The sequence below is a fragment of the Neofelis nebulosa genome, chromosome 13 (assembly GCF_028018385.1).
Source record: "Neofelis nebulosa isolate mNeoNeb1 chromosome 13, mNeoNeb1.pri, whole genome shotgun sequence".
Taxonomy (NCBI): Eukaryota; Metazoa; Chordata; class Mammalia; order Carnivora; family Felidae; genus Neofelis; species Neofelis nebulosa.
The window spans coordinates 63,378,859-63,404,002 of NC_080794.1; the positions used below are offsets into that span (position 1 = coordinate 63,378,859).

The 25,144-nt window shown below is 42.8% G+C and overlaps 1 protein-coding gene across 2 annotated transcripts in view; it reads right to left on the reverse strand.

Moving 5' to 3' along the window:
• The window catches only part of DNMBP (dynamin binding protein), a 113,988-nt gene extending 100,208 nt beyond the window's left edge, over positions 1–13,780 (reverse strand). Inside the window, exon 1 of one of the 2 annotated variants that reach the window (XM_058697450.1) lies at positions 13,649–13,780. The gene's annotated coding sequence lies outside the window, so the exon portion shown is untranslated. Of the gene's footprint in view, positions 1–13,228; positions 13,485–13,648 lie in introns of those variants that run through there. The other variant, XM_058697451.1, reaches the window with a different exon arrangement.
• Positions 13,781–25,144: the final 11,364 nt, after the last annotated feature.

Sequence of the window (25,144 nt, forward strand, 5' to 3'; positions counted from 1 at the left end):
TACACTTGAAGCAAAATAGTGAAGGCATATATGAATATTCTCCCTTGAAAAAGGCTAGAAATTTAAATAGCTTCCCTACTCTGCCCATACACCACTTTCCCCCACAGTTTTTCCTGTGCTTCATGTCTTAAAAATGTTCTATATTTGTGTTTTATACCTGCTATGAACTGCAGATGGTGGGTAAATAAACTGTGTTTGATTACATGGACCTTACTGGGCAGAGCTACAAAAAAGAGCAAATTTAAAAAGAGAAATCATACTAACTTGTATTAAGTAGTAACCACATCATAACAGGTAAGAGCTCAGACTCTAAAATTAAAGAGAATTATGTTCGATTTCTGGTTCCACCATTTGTCAAGCTATGTACGTGGGGCAAGTTACTTAAAGAACTCTGAACCTTAGTTTCCTCATCAGTAAACTGAAGATAATAATAGTAATTTATTTTATAGGGTGTTAGGAGGATTAAGTTTAATCATGTAGATAAAACATTGAATACACTTCCTGGCAAATAGTATGTACTCATAGATTTTGTAAATGTCAGCTATGAGCAGGATGATGATGATAATGAAGGAGGAGGAGGGGTAAGAGAACCATCATCATCACTCAAACTGACTGTAACATGAAAAAGACAGAGGAGGCAGCAACTGGGGGGGGGGGGGGGGGCGGGAGGGCTCACTGCCCAAAATTGCTACAACCTTCTTGAGAAGGGGGAACAATGTGATTCTGTGGTTACTGGTCACAAGGACAAAGCAACTGACATCCCCTCTACTCTAAGCTCTAAATGAGCTGTGTATTCACAACAGACCCACAAGGATTTGGCAGCAGTCTATGAACGGAGATCCCTGCATATGGGTCCAAGCAAACCTTTGCCAAATGCCTTCCAGGGATAGAAGAGGGATGTGAAATTAATTTATTTACTCTTCTAAAAAAAATCCTGAACTTCTAGAGGCATCACTGACACTAAATCCTTCAAATACATCAACCTTTTAAAAATTGCTCTTTGGGGCTGAAATGACCAAGTTTGAGATTGCCATTGCCCTACTTTAGACTCTCACCACCTTTCCTTTGGGACTACTGTGACATCTTCCTAACTGGTTCCCTACCAGTCTCGTCTCCTTCTGTTCTAGTTTCCACAATGTGACTAGGATTATCTTTTTAAACACAAAATTCTAAAAAAAATAAAAATAAAAAATAAAATAAAATAAATTAAAAAAAAAAAAACACACACAAAATTCTATCAGTCTCTGCTGCTTGAAGTTCCACAAGGGATTCCCAATCATCACTTGTGGAAGTATCTAAAACTCCTCTGCAGACTGTACAAAGCTCTTCGTGACCTGGTCCCCGCTCACAAGCTCAGCCTCATTTCCAGACACGCTCCACCGCCCATATACCCTAAACTCTAGCCTCACTAAAATGCTGGCAGCACTCTGCAAGTCACTACAGTTTTACAACACACACTATTACAATCTAATAATCTGCAGCTTGCTTTTCAAACACATGATCTCATGTATGTGTTGTTGCCATCTGCGATCAGATGTGAATGTGAGGTGCTTATTTTTATTGCTACTTGACCACCGCAAGGAACAACAATCAGTAAACTATCAAATCGCTCTGATTAACACTTTAACTGTGAATAATAAATATGCTTTACTTTGTTAGTTTTCAGAGTCACCAGAAGAGTAAAAAGACCAAGCCTAACTTGCACCTACAGAGTGTAATAGAGTCTGAACATTCTGGTAAAAGCACAGAGATTCATTCCTTTATTATCAATGCCTGAAAGCACACCTCTTAAAATAAGCAGGTAGCCTTATAATAGTTACTTAAAATACTTAAATTGATTACATGCCTTTCTCATTCTGTGTTTAAGATTTTTAGCCTTGGTTTATTAAGCATTTGGCTTTGAAACCAGATGAAAATATTGACACTGAGATACTGTATTCTTACAATCTTCAAGTCACTGAATACATAAATCCAAGCACCGCTTCGTACTTCCACGATATTCATTCCTTGTACTTTAATACTGACTCACTGCCCTACAGAACTATCGCAGGTGACTAGCAGCTCAAGGCAGCAAGTCTACAAGAAAAACGAGACAAAACTGGATTTCTTCATGTCTACAGTGGTCCAGCTTTCATAATTACTAAACAACACCAACGACACCTAGGCGGCAGCAGCAAGAAGTAATGAAAACTCTGGTTTTGGAAAATGTATATACTAGTATATGCCACAGTCCCGCTAGCTGCTCGAGAATACAGGACCCCAACAGCCACTAACCAACGTCTGGTTTTAATGTAAACTCATTCTCCTCCTACTGACCCTTAGGGGATTCTGTTTCCTGATAAGCAGATCTAAACTGTAAGACAATAATATCCCAAGGAGGTTCTGGCACTGAGCCCCAGAAATCCTTAAAGCAACAAACACTGTCTAAAAGAAGAAAAGCAGACTACTCACTGCCTTCGCCGTTCTCTCCACTAACTCTAGGGAACACAGAAATGCCTTGCCAATTAGAAGTTATAAAATTCTTTCTGAGGCTAAATGTTTTGAAATATGGAGAGTCTGTTGATAACATCATTCCCTGTCACCTGGGATGTTTTGGAAGACTCCTCAGACATTACCTTTGGGCCAGACCAAGCAGTATGTGGGCCAGTGAATCCTTTCTATTTCTGGAAGCTGAATAACTTGGAATCTCCTGTAGTGACTGACAGATTAAAAGGGTAACTTAACTGACATTAGGTCAATGAAGTTAAAAAACCATTTTAAAAATCCAGAATGTGGGAAACTAGAAGATAAAAGCCCAGTTTCTTCAATAAAATAAACTGTAACTAAAAAATTAAAGTGAAAAAGTAAGGAGGACTGATCAATTAAAAACCACCTAAGAAACACATTCATTAAATGCAGTATGTGCCCATTTCTTGGATCCTGATTCAAACAAGTCAATTGTTTAAAAAATTGAAACAAATGAGGAATTTTAATTGATTTTTTTAATGTTTATTTATTTTTGAAGGAGAGAGAGACAGAGTGTGAGCAGGGGAGGGGCAGAGAGAGGAAGACACAGAATCCGAAGCAGTCTCTGTGTCTTCTGAGCCACCCAGGCGCCCCTCATTTTTGCAAATCTTAAATACTTCCTGAGGAGAAAGGTTGAAAAGCCAAAGCACGCTACCCAGATGGAAAGTTTCAGAGCCCATCCTTTCTGAGGTGCCACCTGCTCTGTCTGCAGCAGTTGGTGCAGGATCTGGAGAGGAGCCCCCACAGAGGGTTCAGGCTCCAGGAAAAATCCTCCCGTGCTCTCTACAACCCAGAGCGCTGGTGAATAAATAACATGGCATGCGTGAGAAAAGGACCGTCCTCAATAACCCTGAGATTGTGTGTCACTTCTTGTCTCAGTTACCTGCTTACCTGAGGCCTACTACATATGACATGCTGGTTAAGAGCACGGGCTTTGGGTTGGGTGGCTCAGTCGGTTAAGCCTCCGACTTCATCTCAGGTCATGATCTTGCGGTTCATGGGTTCGAGCCCCGCATTGGGCTCTGTGCTGACAGCTCAGAGCCTGAAGTCTGCTTCGGATTCTGTGTGTGTATCTCTCTCTCTGCCCCTCCCCCAGTAGTGTTCTTTCTCAAAAATAAATAAACATTAAAAAAAAAAGAGCATGGGCTTTGGAGATAGATACGGGTCTGAGATTCTAGCTCTTACCACTTAAAAGCAGTATAACTTCAGGGCAAGTTTCTCAACCAATTTTTTTTTTCTTTAAGTAGGCTCCACACCCAATGTGGGGCTTGAACTCAAGGCCTTCACATTAAGAGTCACATGCCCTACCGACTGAGCCAGCCAGGTGCCCCTCTCAACCAATCTGTACCTTAGTTTCTCCATATGTATGATGACGATTACACTGGCACCTTCTTATAAAACCATTGTAAAGATTAAATGAGGATATATTTTTTGGTATGGTGACTGGCTAAAATACTAGCTGCCATTATGATATTAGTATTGCTGTTTTATATTCCTTCCCTTTCATTTGAATTCAGACTGTTAGTGAAACCCAGTAAAATAAAAGATGAAATATTCACAATTATATTTTTTTAATGTTTAGTTTTGAGAGAGAGAGAGAGGGAGAATGTGAGGGGGAGAGGCAGAGAGAGAGGGAGGGAAACAGAGGATCAGAAGCATGCTCTGCACTGACAGCAGACAGCCTACTGTGGGGCCTGAACTCACAAACCATGAGATCATGACCTGAGCCAAAGTTGGACATTTAACTGACTGAGCCACCCAGGCACCCCCATAATTATAATTAATAGTATACTTATTGCTATCATTATTGCTGTAGAAAAGAAAGCTGACGAATGATGAGAGTAGAAAATGGGGACATAAAAGTAAATATATATAGAGATTTGGATCAGACTTGAGGGCCAGGCAGTGGTTTAAGATTTATTGGGGGGAACAGTGGGTAACAAGTATTGAACACTAGAGTAATAAACAAAAGCAGTATTTCAGGACAATGAGTCAGAAAATGGTCTGTACAAGACAAACTGGGTCTGTGACACTGGCCTCCAGGGCAACTCTGTGATGCATTTGCGGCAACTTTTTTTAGCGCCCTATACTGTGCTACCACCAATATAATCTGAGGTCTCGCTTTATAATAAAGTAACCAGGTATATGCAACATGAGTGTTCATCATGACAATCCTGAACTGGATCCAGAAATGGCAGAAACGCCAAAAGGTTTCTGCGTTCCTGGGGATGGGAGGGCAGAATAAACTAGAAAGTGGGAGGACATGGGGCGTGAGGCTGGGGAGTTCAGCACAGGCCGACACATCCATTGCAACTTTTCCTGCTGATGGGGCAGATCATTTATCCTAAGAGAATCACCTCATGAAAACAATGCAGAGTGTGTGCCCGGCCCACAACCCATGGCTAGAACGTCAGCACTGATTATTCTCTCCGGGGCCCTCCTCCCACCATGTGCTTGTCAGCAACACGGACACCCACACTCCACTCTCAGAAACCCTACACTCCACAAGAACTGCTGAAACAGGGGTAGAAAAATTAGCTCTGTGGCTGGTTGAAGGTTACGTACGCAAGGTCAAGGAGGAAACAGGGATTCTACTGGCTTATTGGACCCATGTATTTAAAGGAGGCCGAGAGGACTTTCTTTCCTCACCCCTCCCTTAGATTTCCTTGCTGTGTATCACAGAGCTGCCTCTTTACAGACTGATTCATTTTACGGCTTCCATTTGTTGAGAGCACACTATGTGCCGGCCACCTGCCTGGGATTTATCAGTGAACAAAAGAAGATCCCTGCCATGGAAGGACTTCCTCCTTGAGGGATGGGGAAGGCAGACAGCATTTTAGGAAATGACAGGTGTTAGGTAGGACAAAATGAAAAACAAAACCAAAAAATAGTAGACAAAGGGATGGGGAGTAAGAAGGGGAGGGCAGTTGGATGTGGAATCTTTCAGCTGACAGGAATGTTAACCTGGAAATTCTCACTTCCTGCTATTTATTACCACTCCCTCACCACTCAGCACATAGCAGGTGATGAGGGAAACAAGACAGCTGTATTGGGTTTATTTCAGAGTCAAAAGAAGATAAATTACAACTATATTCTCCATATTTTTCTTTTCCGAAAATGGTCTAAAGAAGGAAAGTCCTAAATGAACCGAAGCAAAGTGACATCAGACAGACTTCTCCCCTTCTCCTGCTCCAAGCTAGTCTTCGGTCTATCAGCATTTGGGCTTCAACTGCCCCATATTCGGAGAGTGAGACTGGGCTCTCTGTGCACAATGGCTCCCCCAGGCATAGCCTGTTCAGAATTTCTAAGTAACCAGCATGCATTTACTTCACCCCATAAGTTACTCCTATCTTTTTGCCTTTTTTCAGAGGATCAATCAAAGCGACGAGAGTTGACGGCCTAACCTTGAAAGAGGAAGGGGGATACAGTTATGTATAGCCCAAATTTAAGTGCATTCTCCTCCTCCACAAACACGTCCCCTCCTTCTGCCCCTCCCCCAAAAAAGGCCAGAGAGAGAGAGAAATAACCAACATTTTTCCAAGTTGGTGCTAAAAGTCAGGACGAAAGAATTGCTTTTCTATATTTCTGCAAATGTTCTACAATGAAGATGTATAGTTTTTATAATTGGGAAAAAATAGCTACTTAAAAAAAAAAACCCAACCATATACCAAAAGAGATGGCCATGCCAATCAATTGCCCAACTCCCCAGGAGTTATGGTTGCCGAAGAGCTAAAGTATCTCAATAGCCTGCGAGATATACTTGGATAAGATTTATACCTGGAGTAGAGACGGATCCACAGAGTTAGCAAACTATAATTTTACAGGTCTTCTATTTACAATCATGCTGACGGCCCCAGCTGTGATGCTGAATATGGCTCTTTTTCCCATTCTTCACACCAGCTATTTAAATTCTGACTCTTAACAGGAGGAAAGGCTGATCTAATGGTGAAATAAGCTTATATTAGAAACATAAAATGTTTACCATAAATTTATATAAGTAGGGCTCAGAAGTACTGAAGACTCTTATTCCTCTTCTTTTGCTTAAAACGTAACCTTAGCATAGGCCTAGAATCTGGGTACACACCTTCCTGATGCCGTCTTAGCTCTTTGGAGACAAATCCTGAAAAAGTAGCTGATAAGGCTTAATGCTCATTTATGATGAAAACGTTCAATAAACTAGGACTAGAGGAGAACACCCTAACTTGACACAGGTACATCTAAAACCAGGGGTGCCTGGTGAAGATCCAACTCTTGATTTCAGCTCAGGTCATGATCTCATGGTTTGTGAGTTCAAGCCCTAAGTCGGGTTCTCTGCTGTCAGCATGGAGCCCACTTCATATTCTCTGTTTCCAGCTCTCTCTGCCCCTCCCCCACTCTCTCTTGCGTGCACGTGCTTGCTCTCTCTCAAAAATAAAAAAACATTAAAAAACAACTATCATTATTTTCAAAGAATGTGATTGACTATGGCAGGGGGCGGGGGGGGGGGGGTGACCCAGAAATCAGGTATTTGTATGCGATGGGGAAGAAAGGCTGTCAGATACAAGATCATACAATAATCAACACCATTTCTCTTAAACTACCCATAGCCAAATAGGAAATAATAATAGAGACATGATTCACAATAGCAACAAAAACTAGGAAGTATTTAGAAATTAGTTGAACCAAAAATGCCCCCCTAGACTTTTATGGAGAAAAATTTTAATTTCTAATAAAGGATTTAAAAATGAGTTGATGAAGTATTTAGGGATAAAAAGGCAACTAACTCAAATGGGTCAGGGAAAAAAAAACATGCATAGAAATACAGCAGAGGGAGTAATAAAGCAAATATGGCAAAATGCTAACTTTTGGTACATCTAGGTAAGGAATATACAGGAGCTCTTTGTACTAACCTTAGAACTGTTCTGTTAGTTTTAAATTATTTCCAAATAAAACAAAATTCTTTTTAAAAAAAAAAGCTGAATAAATGGAGAGACAAATTACATGCTTGGAGGAAATGAGTTAATATCAAAAAGATGTGAAACCTCTCTGAAATAATTTATAAATTCAATGTAGTCCCAATAAAAATTTCTTAAAAATAAAATGTTTGAGGAACTTATAAACTTAATTCCAAATTTTATATGGGAAAATAATGGTCCAAGAATAGCTAATTAAACTTAAAAATGAAGAACAGAGACAGGATAGCTGCCAGTCATGAGAACTTACTACAAAATCATTGCAATAAAACATAGAGCAATAACTGGCAAACTAATGGAACAGAAGAGAGGCTGAGAGACAGACCGGTTGTATCCATGGAAACCACTGATGAGAGACAGGGTACCACAATTCAATGGAGGAAAGCATGGATGTTCTTGGAGATATTATTGGAAATATTGCCTCATTAAATGAAGAGTAAGAGGACTGGATCCCTATCTAACATCACATGCAATGAGGGCTCTCGATGAGTTACAGAAATAGCTACTGAAAGGGACTTCTTAAAACTCCACAAGTATTAAACATGTCAAAGAATTCCTTTGATTACATCAGAATTAAGAATGTTTCTTTAAAAAAAATTTTTTTTAACATTTGTTCATTTCTGAGAGAGAGACAGAGACAAAGAGCATGAGTTGGGGAGCGCAGAGAGAGGAGACAGAAAAAGACAGTGCTGTCAGCACAGAGCCCGACACGGGGCTTGAATACACAGAGCACGAGATCATGACCTGAACCTAAGTTGGACACTTAACCAACTGAGCCACCCAATTGCCCCAGAATGTTTCCTGATCAAAAGACAACAAAGGCAAAATTAACAGCTGACCAAGGAGAAGACATCTGCAAAGTCTAAACGTGAACAATGCAGATAGCAACTCCAACAGAAAATGGGCAAAGATATGAATAGGCAATTTATAGAAGCTATTATATATAAGAGATGTTCAAAATCCTTACTAACCAAAGAAACACAAATTAAAATGATAAGAGGTCACTTTGTATTTACAAGGTTAGAAAAGATGTACAGCTGGATAAAGCTTAGCGCTGTTGGGATGTGAGGGTATAGGAACCCTCCAACACTTCTGGCAGAAGAGAGACTGGGGCCACCACTGTGGAGGGGAATCTGGCACTATTTAATCAAATTCATTATATGCAAGCCCATTACCCTTCTGAGTATATACTCACAGCTTTATAAGCGGGCAGGTATGAAGATGCTCATGGCAACAGTATATATGTCTTAGGGAGTAGGGATAACCTGAGTATCTATCACACAGACAGCAGATAAGTAAAATTGTGGTTTGAGCACACGGCATGGAGTATAAGACATCAGTCAAGAACAAAGAATTAGACGTGCACGTAGAAACAGATGGATCTTCAAAACAGTACTTAGAGAAAAAAAGAAGTGAAATGAAATGCAACATTATAAATCGAAATACATATAAAACAAACGTCACCACTTTGCAAGAGCCTATATGGACAAAAAGAAACACATGTGCATTAGAACAAGTACCTACGAGACACACGGGGAATGGGAAGGGGATAAGGGAGTTAAAAGCAAAAGAAATCTTTCAGACTCCTTGCATGTTAACAAAGAATTCAATGACCTATGATAAATATAAAATTAGAATTGTTTCCTTCCCCAAAGTTTCCAACTTTCCTAACAACAAAAGCTACTTGGCTTGCCAGCTCTGTTGATGAGTAACAGCTCTTCATCCTTTTTCAAGCAGGAAGAGAAAATTCAGGGATCAGCAGAGTACTAAAGGGATCAGCAGAGATTATTCACGAAGCAGTGTTTTTGTTCTCATGACCTGACAACCTGACCGAAAAGACCTGATTACCTCTTGATTTGGAGTGATTGAGCTAAAGGCGGTCAGAATCAAGTTTTCAGGTCATTTGAAGCTATTTACTTTTAGAACCCCGTTGTAGGCAATCCCCTAGCCTCCCCAGAGAAATATTACATGCTACCTAGAATCTTAAAATTCTAGAGCTAGAAAGGACCTGGTTATTCTACAGATGAGGAAACTAAGGCCCTGAGAAAGGTTACGGTTTAGGGTCACACAGCTAGCATGAAAAGGAAGGCCTTCCTGACTCTGCCCTGTCCCCATTTTGTTCTCACCCAGCAGTCAGAGGGAGCCTGTCAAACTTAAGTCATCATGAGCAACTCTGTTCAAAACCCTCTACTGGCTTCTTCCCCCTCACTCAGAGTCAAGGCCAAAATCCTTACAATGGCCTACACTGATGTGCCCCTTCCCACTCCACCACCTCTCATCTGCTGCCGCTTTTCCCTCACCCACTTTGGCACTGCGTGGCCGCTACGCCTCGCCATCCCTCACGCATGGCAAACATGTGCAGCATCGGGGCCTGGAACTTGCTCATCCCTCTGTCCCCCCCCCCCCCCACCCTCACCCTCTCAATTCCTTCAAGTCCTAGATCAAAAGTGATCTTAGCAGAGGCCTCCTGCCCACCCCCTCACCCATAGACTTATGCTTTCCCACTTACACCTCTTTCAAGTTCTCCATAGCACTACGATCACGTGACAGTCTATCCATTCACATTTTTATCTGTCTGCCTCCACTCCACTAGAATTCTATGGCTTTGTTTCATTCACAGCTGTATCCCCAGCACCTAGAACAGTGCCTGGTGGACAGGGGTGCTCAATGAACATGTAGTGAATGAATCAACAAATGAGAACCAAAATCCAGGAGTTCAGACTTGAGACCCCCAGTGTGATGCCCTATTTGCTCCACCATGCTGCCTCAGTTTCGGTGGTTACATCCTTCAAGTTAGAAAGCCCTAAAATCTAAAAATGAAATAATACATTTTAGCTACTCTATGTTTATTTTATCTCCTGTGGCTGACTTTTATAGCATCAAGGATAAAGCACCCAGCCAAAAGTTAACACCTTTGGTTTAAGGGCCCTTTTATTAGAGAGCTGTTCTGTGATGCTGCTACTTTAGGTTTCTGCCTTTCCAGGTGAGAGACTAATATCTCATAATTTTTTTAAGTAAGCTCTATGCCCAATGTGGGACTTGAACTCACAACCCTGAGATCAAGAGTCACATGCTCTACCAACTGAGCCAGCCAGATGCCCCTGAAATCTCATCATTAACACCTGACCAACAAGACTACATTATCCAATCTTGAAAATTAGTTTATCCACATATCTTCCTAAGCTGAGCATAAGAAATTATTTAATATTAATTCGACGGTTGTTGTGAAACTTTTCATAAGTATTCTGAATGAATGCTCAGGACACTTTAGGTAAAAACCAATCCCAGTAGAGAATGTCAAAGCAGATAATCCCATTAACAATGCTATGTTGTAGGTAATAAATTGACTTCAGAAACAGGATAATAAACCTAGAGAATAGTTCAAGCCTTATACTGGGAATAGGCATGCAAGTTTCCATCTGCATTCCACTGTAGTTGTTTTTGTCATTTAAAAAAAAAATCCTCACAATGTAAAAAGGATCTGCAATTTGAAACATCACTGAAGTATCTCAAATTTGAAAAGTAGCTTTTTGCTAATTTTAGCCCAATCCTGTAAAGTGGCAAGGTTGAGGGCAATAAGACATTTGAAGATTCACCATGCATCCTATGAAAGGATTTCCTTCTGAGGCAGAGATAAGTGAGTTTGCTGGCTCTCAAGCCTTCCTCAACTGCAGCCTCCAAGTACACAGGAGATAAAAACCTAAACGCAGTCCACTGAACCCTTTTTTCAGAACCAGAGTCTCAAGGAGTCTTGCACTATGTTCTAAAAATGAACGCCCCCCCTTAGTGTTTAGGAGATCCTACATGGTGACTCAAGAATTAGGATTTGTCAAATTCTTTAAGGGGAGAAGAAGTGGTGTAAGTTCAGGCAATGCTTGAAGGAGGCTCTGAACTGCAATGTGGATGAAAGAGGAACGGGAAAGGGTCTCTGTGGGAAAGAGGGCCACTCAGAAGGAGCCAGAAAAAAAGGAAACAAGAAGTGGGAAAGGCTCTGCTTTAGGGCCACAAGGCAAAATAAAGAACTTGTATATATTTGGACAGATTGTCTATAAAGATTATTATATCTCAGCCGAAAATACACACAATAGGAGCACTACAGAAATGACATCTTATCACATTTCCTGAGGCAGAATGTTCTCAGTTTATTGCAAAAGTTATCTGTGCACCGCATACACCCCACTCCCAGGTCAGATTTTAGCTGTTCTCACAAAGCACCCCATTCCAGTCTCTGAACGTCAGTGAACACCGAAGTATCTGTAATTTTTAAACGCTTGATGCTTTTATTTTAAGCAATTCAGATCTGTGTGTTGAATCTCCTTTTCATTTGATTGATATGATTGATTTCTATGAACTGCACTATGGCTGAGAGGTTATTACATATGGCATTTGGCACTGCTGAGATTAAAAAAGTAATCAAAGGTTGTACATTATTTCTAAGAAACTGATGGTATCATACTGTTATTTATTTCAGATTTCTTTAAGGACCTTTCTTTGTTTGATTATATATCTTCCAATTAAAAAGCAGGACAGAGGGGTGCCTGGGTGGCTCAGTCGGTTAAGCGTCCGACTTTGGCTCAGGTCATGATCTCGTGGTCCATGAGTTCGAGCCCCGTGTCGGGCTCTGTGCTGACAGCTCAGAGACTGGAGCCTGTTTCAGATTCTGTGTCTCCCTCTCTCTCTGACCCTCCCCCGTTCATGCTCTGTACTCTCCCTGTCTCATAAATAAACATTAAAAAAATTTTTTTTTAAATAAAAAATAAAAAGCAGGACAGAAAAAAAATTGTCTTAAAGTAGGCATGTTTAATTTGGCTTGACACCTATTGAAATCATTTCAAAACGGAAACCTGTTCACATCAAATAAATTAAGCACCCAGGAAAAAAAAAGAAAAAGAAAAATCACTTTTCACTTCCATAGGCCAATGCTGATAAAGTGACTTGCTTTATGAAAACTCTGTGTTGTCACAATGAGTGGCAGTTTCCAAATTAACACATAAAGTCAGGAGATGGAAACGGGCTAGAGATCCTTTAATTCAATAATTTAGAGAAACACAGGTGGGGAGGGATAAACTAACTCGCTCATCACCTGGAATCTATTCCTGTTGTGAGGGTCATCAACACAGCACTAACTGAGAACGCACACCTGTCCAGTGCCAGGGACTTCGTCTGCCAAATGCAACTAGGGGTTAATCAGTGCTACTCTCCCCCCCTGGAACTCAGCTATTTCAAACAACTGGAGCTAAACTATGCTCAAACCCTAAACATTAAGCCTGCCACTGGCTTGCCACATACCACAGCATCACTAATTAGGTAAAGAAAGTGTTTCAACACAAGATCCGCAAATTACTGTAAAGTAGGCAAGTTACCGATATAACAGAATCACGTTGGGAGAGCCATTCATTATTGCCTGATGAAAATAAAGGATAATGAGGTTGCATTTAAAGCGGGGTGGGTTTTTTTTCTTTTTTGCACTTAAAAACGAACTCTACACCCCAAGCATTCTCCACAGCACCTAATGTGCAGCAGACCTGACCAGTCTGTAACCCCAATATTCCTTTACGCAACTGACAGCACCGTCACCCTTTTCAAGGTTAAGCGCTTTGAGAAACTGATGCCTGGTGGACGTCAGGACCTGCGGCAGGAAGGCAGGTGTGCGCGGGTAACAGCAAAACTCCAGCATAACCAAACATGCATCTCTAGCCAAACAGGTCTTACTCTTGCCTCGGAAATCATCCCTCCCTGCCTCCCTGACACAGAATCACGGACTCCCATACCGACTGGATGGGACTCTGAGCAAGCCAGAAGATTTCTTCATCTGTAAAATCAGGGGGCTGGGCTAATGCCGAATTCTTTCCCAGCTCTCAAATTCCGCCTCATTGCCCGAGTGGCAGGGCGGTGCAGTGAAAAGAGCCCCGGGCTTGACACCGTTTAACGAGCCCACGGCCGCATCCCCTTGACTGCCGGCGGCCCAGCCTCTGCCACTCGCCGGGACCTCACAGGGCGGGACCCGACCCGGGCTCCGAGGAGGGCCGGCGCCCCCCACCCCCGTCCCCCGGGGGGCTCCCGGCCACGGCAGCGGCCGCCTCGGGGAAACGGGTGGCGCAGGCCGGACCGCGAGGCGCGTCCCTCGGGGTTCGGGTCCCCTCCGCCCGCCGCCCCGGGTCAGCGACTCGTGCTCCCCGCCCGGCCCTGACCTGCTCTCCGCCGCCCAGCGGTCCCTCGGCGCGGCGGGCAGCTGGCTGCGGCCGCCCGTCCCGGGCCGCTGTCACCTCCGCCCCTGGAAGCGGCGGGCGGGCCGATCCGGTGTGACTCAGCGCCGCCGCCCCGCCTCCCGCCTCCCCGCCTCCCGCCCCGGCTTCCGCCTCTCTCGGCCGCGCGGCCCTGGGGCGCCTCGGTCCCCGCGCGCCCACCTCCGGGAGCCCGCCCCGCGCTCGCGCCCCCTGCCGGCCCGCCCGCCCTGCGGCGTCAGAGGGGGCGGCGCTCCGAAGGCCTCTGGCCGGGGAAACTGAGGCACGCGCCGGCGCGGCCCGGGCGCCCGCCGCCTCCCAGGCGTTCGGCCCTGCGTGCGGCTCCGGCTCGGAGCGAGTCCCTCACCCCACCCGGCCCTTCAGCCTGGAAAAGAGGCGAAATGCCACTGAGGGAAGGCCCGTTCGGTTCCTGCCTGTGGTGGCGTCCTCTTTGCCGCCCCGAGGCAGTTTCCTTTATCACGTTACACAAGGTTGACGCGCGCCTCTGGCTGTCCCATTTTTCCCCTGAGGAAAGTCTCTCAGGACAACTCCGAGAATTTAAAAGCGAGGAGTAACACAATGTAAGGACTGGGCGGGGCTGAGAGACCGCTTTTAACTTGTTCGCGAATCCTCGCAGGATTCCCTTTGTGTGGTAAAGGCCACAGAGTCCCTTCCGTTTCTGGATCCACCTAGGAGATCCGGAAGAATTCAACAAGTCTGTCACTGTGCACGCACAACAGAGAAACCTCTATTTCAAAACGTTCGTGGGCTTTCCTTTCCCCTTTCCTTGTGGTAAAATACACGTAACATACAACTTGCCATTTTCACCATTTTTAAGTGTACGATTCTGTGGCATGAAGGACATTCAACACTGTCGTGCGACCTTCGCCACCATCCATCCCCACAGTCTTTTCATCTCCCCGAACTGAAACCATGTTCATTAAACACTAACTCGTTTCTCTCCACCCAACTGTCACTTTCTGTCTCTGAATTTGACTACCACACACCCCACATTAGGGAATCCTACGGTATTTCCTTTTGTGACTAGCTTATTGCACTTAGCATAGTGTCTTCGAGGGTCATCCTGGTTGTAGTGAGTGTCAGAATAATATTGCATTGTGTGTGTATACAACCTTCTGTTTATCCATTCATCTGTCAGCGACTTAACTCCAAACGTTTGCTTTTTGACTGTTGTCGATCCTGCTGCTATGAACATGGGTGTACAAATATCTGTCTGAAACGCTGACTTCAGCTCTTGTGAGGCTATACACAGAAATAGAACTGCTGGATCACATAGTAATTCTATGTTTCTTTCTTTCTTTCTTTCTTTCTTTCTTTCTTTCTTTCTTTCTGAGGAACTATCATACTATTCTCCTTTGCTTTTATTGATGCATGTGAACATTGTGGGCAGAAAACTCTCTGCTAAAATATCAGTGTTCTGGGTTTTGACAAAATTGTTAACAAACACTTCGTTTGTCTGTGAAACAGTGACTTTTCTTCCTAAGACTAAGTAATTAACATTGCAAATTTATAGCCTTTATTTTTGAAGATATTGTTACTATTCAACTAACCACAATTTTGTGTTTCCCGGATGTACTTTTGTAATGTTTCTAATGTCATATGAAATCAAGATGAAATAAAAATCAAGCATTTCATTTTAAAAAGACAATTTTGAATGTTTTAACATACACCCAATCCAACATGATTTTTTTCTTTTACCTTAAACACTCAATTTTGGAATGCTCTGATCACTGAATCTGAATCTTTGGAGGAAGGTTCCTTACTGAGTACACTGGAGTTTAAGAATCATTGCCCTAGGGCATGGCGAAGATTCTAAATCATTAAAAGCAAAATAATATTTTCTCACTCATCAGCAAAGATTTATTATACATTTGCGATGCCATAAACATTGTGCTATATGTCTGGGATTTAGCCTAAAACACACCAAGCCTCCTGCCCTCATGGAGCTCACATTCTACTGTATGGTGACAAACAATACATAAATAAACCAATGATACACCAAATAGTGACAGGATGTGCTGAGTGCAGTGAAGGAAATAAACCAAAGGATAAGATAGATTAGATCATAGAGAATGAAGTCCGAGTGCCCTAAGCATCCACTGTATATAGTGAATTCACTTTTGTGCAACTGGAATGGTACAAATTATATACAGTCTTTGAGGGAACTGGGAAAATAATCCCTGTGTTCTGTAGTTTAGATGAATATCTGGCCTGATAAGGGCCTAGGTAAGTGGTGGGAAGCTTATTTGAATATAGTAATGGTCAGGGAAGTCCCTGGGGATATAACCATTCGCTTGAGACCTAAAAGATGAGAAAGAATCAGATAAATATTTAAGAGCTGAGGAAGTGACTTTCAAGAAGGAGAAACGGAAGGTGCAAAGTCCATGAAGTGGAAAGCAACTTGATGAGTTTCAGAATCGGAAAAGAAGCCAGTGTGAGCAAGAGAGCAAGTATTATGACGTGAAACTGAAAACAGACGGGGTGAAGATTATCCTGAGCCTGGTGGGTCTTGGTAAAGAATGCAAATTTCATTTTCAGTCAACCTATTGACGCATTATAAAATATCCTAGATTTTAAGAGACTAGAATGAAAAGGATCAATGGAGATAAATGTATGTGGAACTTCTCTGTTAGCAATAATGGCAATATCCAGATGTGTAATGTTAAAATGAAAAGGCTTGACTGGCTTTTTTCCTGGAAAATCCTCAATAAGCCAAAACAGAGAATGGTTCAATTGCTGTGCGTTTTGGTTAATCCCATTGATCAAAACTGTTTAGTTGTGTCGTTTTTTGGATCTCTGAGGTCTGAACCTAAATTCAACCTGTCAGGACATATGCATCTGAAGTGTCCATCACGGTTATGATAGACTGCTTCACTAACAGTGTGGCATGGATTGGCCCCAAATCAAAGCCAACTCCCCCTGACTTCCCTCTGGAATGTATCATGTCACAGCCACAACCTGCTGCTAGTGATGGCAAGTTGATGAGAGTAGCAAGTTGCTGAAACTAAACTAAATTGGCTTTGCTCAAGGTGGGAGTCATCTGTTAGTCTTTGAATAGCCAGGGGTCCAGCTCTAAAAAAAAAAAAAAAAAAAAGTGCGGGGAGAAGTGCAGAGAATATATTCCTATCTCTATTATTAAAGATGTGGTTCGATATCTTAGTGATAGAATATATAAGGCATAGGCTTGCATTCTAAGATGTTAGAGAAGGAAGACATCACTTGGAAATATTACTATTCATCACAATGGTGCCAAAATGTCGGGACAGAAAGGAGAGGACTCAGATTGGATGGAGGAAGAAGGAAAGGGCAGAGGAAGTATGCTCTCTTGGGCAAGGGAGGAGTTGGGACGATTCTGGAGGGAGGGCATTTGTCTAGTGCTAGTGCAAGGCCAGCTCCTATAAGAAGACCTCAGCGGCAGTCTGGTTCCATTTAGGCATAGACCCCAGATGGCAAGACTAAAGCCAATCCCTGGTTTGTTCTTCCTAGAAGAGGAAGGAAGCCTCTGAGTTCTAAGAAAAGATGGTATTGTGTTTATCTTCAGGGCCCTTTTTATACATTAATATAGTATTCCCTATGAGCTCCTTCTCTTCTCTATTTACAGAAGCTTGAAATTGGCTTAATGAGGAATAAGGAATTCTTCATAATTAGAAATAAAAATCAAACAGGGTAAACAAATCTGACTTAAAATGCAAATGCCTAGTTGAGGTAATACTTTGGAAAAAAACCCTCATTCTTTCATGTATCCATCAAGGTATATCTAAGTGATATTACCCTATCTTTCACTATTTTCATGAGAAGACAAGAGAGAAGGTATCTGGGGATCAGGAAGAAGATAGTGGAAAGAAAGGGGAAGCTGAAAAACTGAAGATAATTTTATAGTAAATGTTTATTGAGACCTGGCCTTCAGTCAAGAGCTTACCATACAGGGGCCTCTGGGTGGCTCAGTTGGTTAAGTGTCCGACTTCAGCTTGGGTCATGATCTCACAGTTCTTGAGTTCAAGCCCTGCGTCAGGCTCTGTGCTAACAGCTTGAAGCCTGGAGCCTGCTTTGGATCCTGTGTCTCCCTCTCTCTCTCTGCCCCTCTGCCACTTACACTCTGTCTCTCTCAAAAATAAACATTAAAAAGGTTTTGGAAAAAAAAAAAGAGCATTATCTTTTTTTTTTTTTTCATCTGTTGGTCAGAAAAATATTACCCCCAAAAATGGATTCCCCATTTGAATAGAATCAATAATTTTTACAAAATATTTTATAAATTTACAAATCATCTTTATTTTCTTTTCCTGGTTGTCTACATTAATGAAGCAAAATAAACAAGCTCATCTTTGCCTTTTCCAAATAATATTGTTTTTTCCCAGCACAGATTGACAACAACCCAGCCAGGGAGTTTTGTCATTCTTAGCTTGTCAATGAGGCACTGAGGCTCTGGAAGTTAAGTAGTTTGCCTACTGCTTCCCACACTTTCATCATTCCTATACCATGTTTCTATTTTTTTGTTTAATATTTTTATTTAAATTTACTCACTTTGTTTTTTAAGGGAGACTTTGTACCCTTCCCATATCTGCAAAACCAGTATGGACTGTAATTCATAGGAGATAATCCTTAAAATACATACAGTGGAAATAAAATACAGTGTTAGTAAATTCTAATTCTGAGCTGGAGGCCACTCCGCATTCGTTAAAAAATGAAACTAACCTGTGTTAGAAAGTTAGGACCAAACAGAAACTTTCAGCTTGATGTATTCAGAAGGATCTAAAGAAACCGATCAGAGAACAACTTTTTCACTAAGCGATTTTTCGCCAAGTGATTATTGGGTCAGAGCATCACCCACAGTTGGCTCCTGTGCCACCTGAATTATCCTGAAGGACATCTTGAGTACTACTCATGATTCTTTACCCATGCCTTGGGAAATAACCTGACTTGCCCAAGAAAATGGAGCTTGTAAAGGACAAAGCTAGGATTCAAACCACTCTCTGCCAGTATCCAAGTCTTTCCATTGTGCAATGTGGGCTCCCCACTCAACTGATTTCACACCTGTCCTCTGAATTGGCCATGTTTGTCTTCCCTTGGCAATATTTTATCCTGGTGGGTCCATGAGGCTTAGTGATGTTGTGACCTTCAATGTCTTCCCTGAAAATGTGCCTGGAACTATTTACCACACTCCAGAGGAAGCTTGACACCTGTGGGGCCAGGTGGGACTGTGCTCTTCTGATGTGAGGCTGTGCTGTCTCTAGCACAGTCTGGGAAGGCATTGCCCATTTAAGCAGCTGGGCCACATTGCTGTTTCTTGTTGTGCTGTGGTCAAGTTCACATTCTCCCACACTCCCAACTCCTCCATGATAATTATCTGTTTGAATTAGTGTACACTGTTTCATAGGAAAGAGTCATCTGACTTCATACTGTACTAAGTCAGGTCGACCTTAGCCAAACAAAGTAGGGGACTGAAGGACAACATGGATTATGATTCTCTGGCCTTTGATAGGGCTGATCTCAACTGCTTCACACACTATTGTAAAGTGTCAGCCCCTCGTTCTCTCTACAGATGGTGAGTTCATTGAAGGCAGGGACTACGAATTTATCTTTGTATCCTTGTTGCCTGTCAAAGTGCCTGGCACATAGGTATACTTCATAAATGTTGTGGAATGAATGAATTCACTTAAGAGTCAGAGCAAAATTGAAATGTTCCTTGAATTTAACAAAGTTGCAATGCTCTTTTGTTGTTTTTGTCTATAACCATTGATTCTTCGGTATTTGATAACAATTTTTGATTAAAAAAAATTGGAACCAACTCTCGTTTACTTTTGACCTTGAACAGCATGTGTTTGAACTGCATGGTTTCACTTATATGCAGATTGTTTTTGATAAATACAGTACAGTACTGTAAATGTGTTTTCTCTTCCTTATGGTTTTCTTAATAACATTTTCTTTCCTCTGGCTGGTTTTATTGTAAGAATACAGTTTGTAGTACATATAACATACAAACATATAACAACATGTGTTAACTATTTATGACTATTATGTCATAATGTGACTAGTTGATTGACTAGTTGATTGTGACTAGGCTTCTGGCCAAAAGCAAGCTATTAGTAGTCAAGCTTTGGGGAAGTCAAAAGTTATACATGATTTTCAACTGCACAGGGGTGGGGGTCAACGCCCCTAACCCTCATGCTGTTCAAAGGTCAACTATACTATAAGTCACCCTTAACCTTCCCCTGCCTTCCAGGAGTTGGGCATATGACCCGAGACTGACCAATCAGTGTCACTGTTTGGCACATAGAGACAGGCACATAAACCGATTTGTGCTATTGAGAGTCAGGCCCAAGAATCAATAGTCTGTTGCTAGGCTGGTAGAACAGAAGCTTGAAGCGACTGCTTGGTCATCTGGTCCCCTCATGGGGAGAGCTCATGTGAGAATGAAGTCACCACCGAAGAGAATGAGATCAAGAAATGGAGAAAAAGTCCAGACCACATAATTCAGGTACCTGGATCCAGCTGTGCCTGAAAACTCTGCTTATAAATTTTTAGTTACTTGAGCCACTAAGGCCCCATCATTAAACTACTGGTTCACAAATGCCAGCCTGAGACGAAACATTTGCTCTTCTCTAGCAAAGTGAAAAAAATAATTTGATTTATATGACTCTTTTTATCCTGACGTTATACCTTTGCTAATATTTGGCATTTATGAATTGATCGTAATAATAGATAGCAATCGTATTTTTCTAATTGTCCTTAATAGAAAATGAGAAAGTTAGTGACCCCTTATCTCTCCTTTGTCCTAGTCTACTCCAGCTGCTGTAACAAATTACCTTAAACTTAAACAACAAAGGCTTATTTCTCACAGTTCTGGAGGTTGGGAAGTCTGCCACCAGCATGCCAGCATGGTCGGTTCTGGTGAGAACTTGCTTCCTGGCTTGTAAATGCCCTTCTTGTTGCAGGCTCACATGGCAGAGAGAGAGAAAAGGTAGCTCTCTTCCTCTGATAAGGATGAGAATCCCATGGTGGGGGTTCCATCTTCATGACTGGATTACCTCCCAAAGTCTCCACCTCCAAATGCCATCACATTAGGGCTTCCACATTTGAATTCTGGGAGAACACAAACACTCAGTCCATAGCCACCTTCATTTAAAAAATTTTTTGGGGGTGCCTGGGTGACGCAGTTGGTAAAGTGTGTGACTCTTTATTTCGGCTCAGGTCATGATCTCATGTTTCGTGGGCTAGAGCCCCGCATCAAGCTCTGAGATTACAGTGCAGAGCCTGCTAGGGATTCTCTCTCCCTCTCTCTTTGACCCTACCCCACTTATGTGCTCTCTCAAAATAAATGAAGTTAAAAAAAAATGTTTTTATCAGTCTGTGAAATAAAAGCCTGCCATAAATTACAGTGTGTAAAATACAGTATCTGTATATACAATGAAAATTGGGATCCTTTTATTTCTTAGTTTGTTTATACTTCATCTGATTCCAGGAAGCGTTAAGGAAACTCACTTGACGCCTTTGATCTAATGCCCAGGAAGGACTCTTCATTCCAAAGGCTTCACATGGGGGGAATATCTAAAAACAAGTCAGAGAGGTCTTTCGTCCCTCCTCCTGGGGGGGTAGACGCGGATCCAAGCGATGATTTTATTTGCCTCTTCCTTGGGACTGTGCAATAGGAAGCAGCACGTCAGCAGAAAAAAAGCAGCGCCTGAGGGCTTCTCTTTGGCCGCTTGTCACCTGTCCTATAATAGCTCCAGGTCCCCTGCTTCTGAGTGATGCTATGTCCCTTGAGCACCGAAGCCTTGGTGGGGTGAAGGGGTTCAGGGAATGGCAGGAAGGGAAGAGCATGAACGTAACAGAGGGAAAGATCCGTGAGGGGAAGGGGAGTGGGGTGAAACATTCAGTGAAGGGAGGAATAAGAAAAAGCTAAAAGGGAGAAAATCCTTTATAAATAGTGGAATTTAACTTTGGGGAGGAGGGAGAGAATTGATGTTTGCTTAGGCATTTGCCCAGGGGGAATGTTTACTCATGGTTTAATAGTCAGAATGAGCTTAGTGTTCAAGTAGAAATGAAGTCATATTCCAGGCAGGAGGTGGGCATGATGGAGTGACGTGCAGGGTGTGTGCTGGGCATGTATGTCTTAGACAAATCATAGGACCACGTATGTGCAGATAATGCTCTGGATACGTGAACGTTGGCATCTGATAGCAGGTTTGTCCCAAGCCGTGCTGTCCCACTTTCTTGATCCTTGTTTTCGAGATGGCTAGTCGGGTTGGGGTGTTTCCTGCGGCCATGGAAAAAGTGAATCTTTTTGGTTCACTTATGACTAGACTCAGTGTGGTTTGGATGCCGAGCTGTGTCTTGGACCTCTGTTGGGTTAGGATTCTAGAATGTTAGATCATAGAGCCAGAAGCTAAACACACACACACACATCCTTAGAGCTGCAGCTGCTAGGACCAGCCGGGCACTTTCCTGCCACAGGGTCCTTAGGCTTCCTCTTCCTTCTGCCTGAAACTTTTATTCCTTTGTCTTATCCTTTACACCTCAGCTCAAATATCACCTCCAGAGAAATCGTCCTAGCCATCCTATCTCAGATAGATCCCCCTGGCATTTCCTCTCTCAGCACCTTCTCGGATACTAATTCTTTGCACGTGTTTCTTGTTTTGTTCTTTGTCTCTTCCTTCGCATCCCTCTAACTCCAAAAAGGTAGGAACTGCACCTCTCTGGCTTACCCACTCTCTCCTCCACTCTGAACACAGGGTCTGACTCATAAATGGGATTCAACCGTTTGTCAGATGACCGAATCAATAAACGAACTGCTGTGAATTCACATCCTGGACCTTTAACAGTCAAAAACTTGACACTACTGTATTGGCGATCTTATTATTTTAGAATAAGATTCAAGCTGTGGGAAACTCTGTTTGGCTACTTAAGAAGTCTCCCACGCTCACTTTTCCTTCAAAGTGTCCTGAAGGTGGGATGGAAGAGCTTGGGATGTGGCACATTGTGTATTGAGTTTTGATCCTCTGGGAAAGGGAGACGAGCCCTCATTTGAAGAACAATTCTGTCTATAAAGTCTCTGGACACCCTTTACATTTTCTCTCGTTTTAGTGTTTGTGCCAACGGTGCGCTTTCACAATCTAGTAACAAGCAATTTTGTACAAGTAATGGGAACTACCAGAGACAAGACACTACCTACAGTTATCTAAAGGCTACAGTCTCTGCTGTCAGAGACACGTCCCTTTACAAAGAGAAAATGGTGTCACAATCACCTACTGGATAAAGTTGACTCCGCCAGCTCTCTTATTTTAAGAGTTACATGGTTTTTTCTCCTGTGCTTTGCTTCACATACATTCACTCAAGGCGGGAGCACGATAGCCCTACCTCTCAGTACGGCACTTACAATTGGTCGTCTGTGTTTTATCCATTTACATCCAACCCAATTGACAGGGGAAAAAAATGAAATAGCTTATATATTATCTTCCTATTACTGCTTAACAAATCAGCACAAATTAGAGACTTAAAACAGCACGAATGTATTATCTCGCAGTTTCTATGGTCAAGAGTCTGGGTGTGGTTTGGCTGGATCCTCTGCTCTGGCCGCACAAGGCTGCACTCAGGTGTTGGCCCAAACTCATTCAGATTTTTGGCATAATTCACTTCCTTGTGGTGTAGGACTATGGTCCCCTCTTCTCGCTAGCTGTTGGCTGGGAGCATTCTCAACTTCTAGGGGACACTCCTCCTCACAAGCAGCTCACAACCTGGTTGTCTGCTTTCTTTCTCGGAGGGCAGTCAGAGAAACTGTCTGTTTGTAAAGGGCTCATCTGATTAGGTCAGGCCCACCCCAGATAATCTCCTTTTTGATTAACTTAAAATCAACTGATTTGTTTCCTCATGTTGCCCTGCCCCAGATCAGACTGCCTTCTCAGCTGGCTTTCGGCAGCCTCTTCACTGACTCAGTCTTGCTCCTGCTCCAGCCAGCTCTTGAGGTTGCAACCAGGGTGATCGTTCTAAATCTGATCCTGGCACTGCCTGAGTGGAACCCTTCAATGGCTCCTTGTTCTTCTCAGGATAAAGTCCAAACTCTGATATGGTTCAAAGGTCCTTCATGATCTGTCCCTCCCCACCCCACTGGCCTCGGCTTTTGGCCCCTCACTCAGTCCCCCACCCTGCCACCTCACTTGCTGCCCCATTTCTTTCCACCTGGCCAATGCCTCTTTATCTGACCTTATTTCATCTCACCTTAGACTTCACTAGCTCTGGGATGCCTTTCCTGCCTGATCTTCCCAAGACCATAGTGGGGACCTTCCCACAGGCTCTCCATCCCCGCCCCCTTCATTTATGGAATCATAGCAATTACCACAACGCAGGGTAATCACCTATTTAGTCTTCCCAACTAGATTGTAGCTGCCCAAGATCACAAGTTTTAGATTTTTTTTTTTGTATTCTCTGCATTGAGCAAGGACTCAACAAATGTCCCTTGAATGAATGAATGAATGAATGATGGATGAATGAAAGTATGTGGCTGTGTCAGGGAACACACTGTGATCATACTTTACAAACATCAGCTCTATTAAGTGACCATGTACCAAGGAACCTGAAAACAAAGCAAGTGATATTCAGACAATCTGGAAAAATTGAGGCCATATGGCAACCTCAGACATAAAATTCCACTGAACTGAAAAGAGCCCTCTCAAGAAGCTCCTGCTTTATAAAAACAGAAAGAGGACCAAGGAATATGGGATTTGAATTGGGAAGAAAGGAAAAATGTGGAGAAAGTATTAATCACCTGAGGAGCGAATTCCCTTTTCATTTTTTTTTTATGTTTATTTATTTTGAGAGAGAGCGAGCGAGCAGGGGGAGGGGTGGAGAGAGAGAGAATCCCAAGCAGGGTCCATGCTGTCAGTGCAGAGCCCAATGCAGGGCTCAATCTCATGAACCCTGAGATCATGACCTGAGCCAAAATCAAGAGTCAGACGCTTAACCAACTGAGCTACTCAGGCACCCTGAGAATTCCTTTTGTAAATGGGAAAAGATACATTTTCTTCTATTTTCCTTTTGACCACAGATTGAGAGATGGCCAAAGTAACAGAAAAATAAATCATGTGTTAATCCCAGTCTTGACTGGCCTCCTGAAGAGGGTGAATCGTCCCAGCGAAAGCACCTCTTATTTTCTGCTGGGGGTGGGAGTACTCGTTGAGAGGTGCTAAAACACTCGATGTTAGTTAGTTAGTTGGCTAGTTAGTTAGAGGCCGGGGTTGGGGGAGGTAGGAGGGGCGGGAGGACATGGAACAAGTGGAGGAAACTGGAGCCTGCCCTGAGATGAGCTCTGAAACGGGGTGCATGGGGAAGAACCCTCACCAAGCCCCAGGCACAAGGGACCTGGAACCCCAACATGCCCAGCGGGAGCTTATGAACTTGTGTGCTTGTGACTACACATCTCTTCAAAACCTTTACTAACTTCTTCTTCCT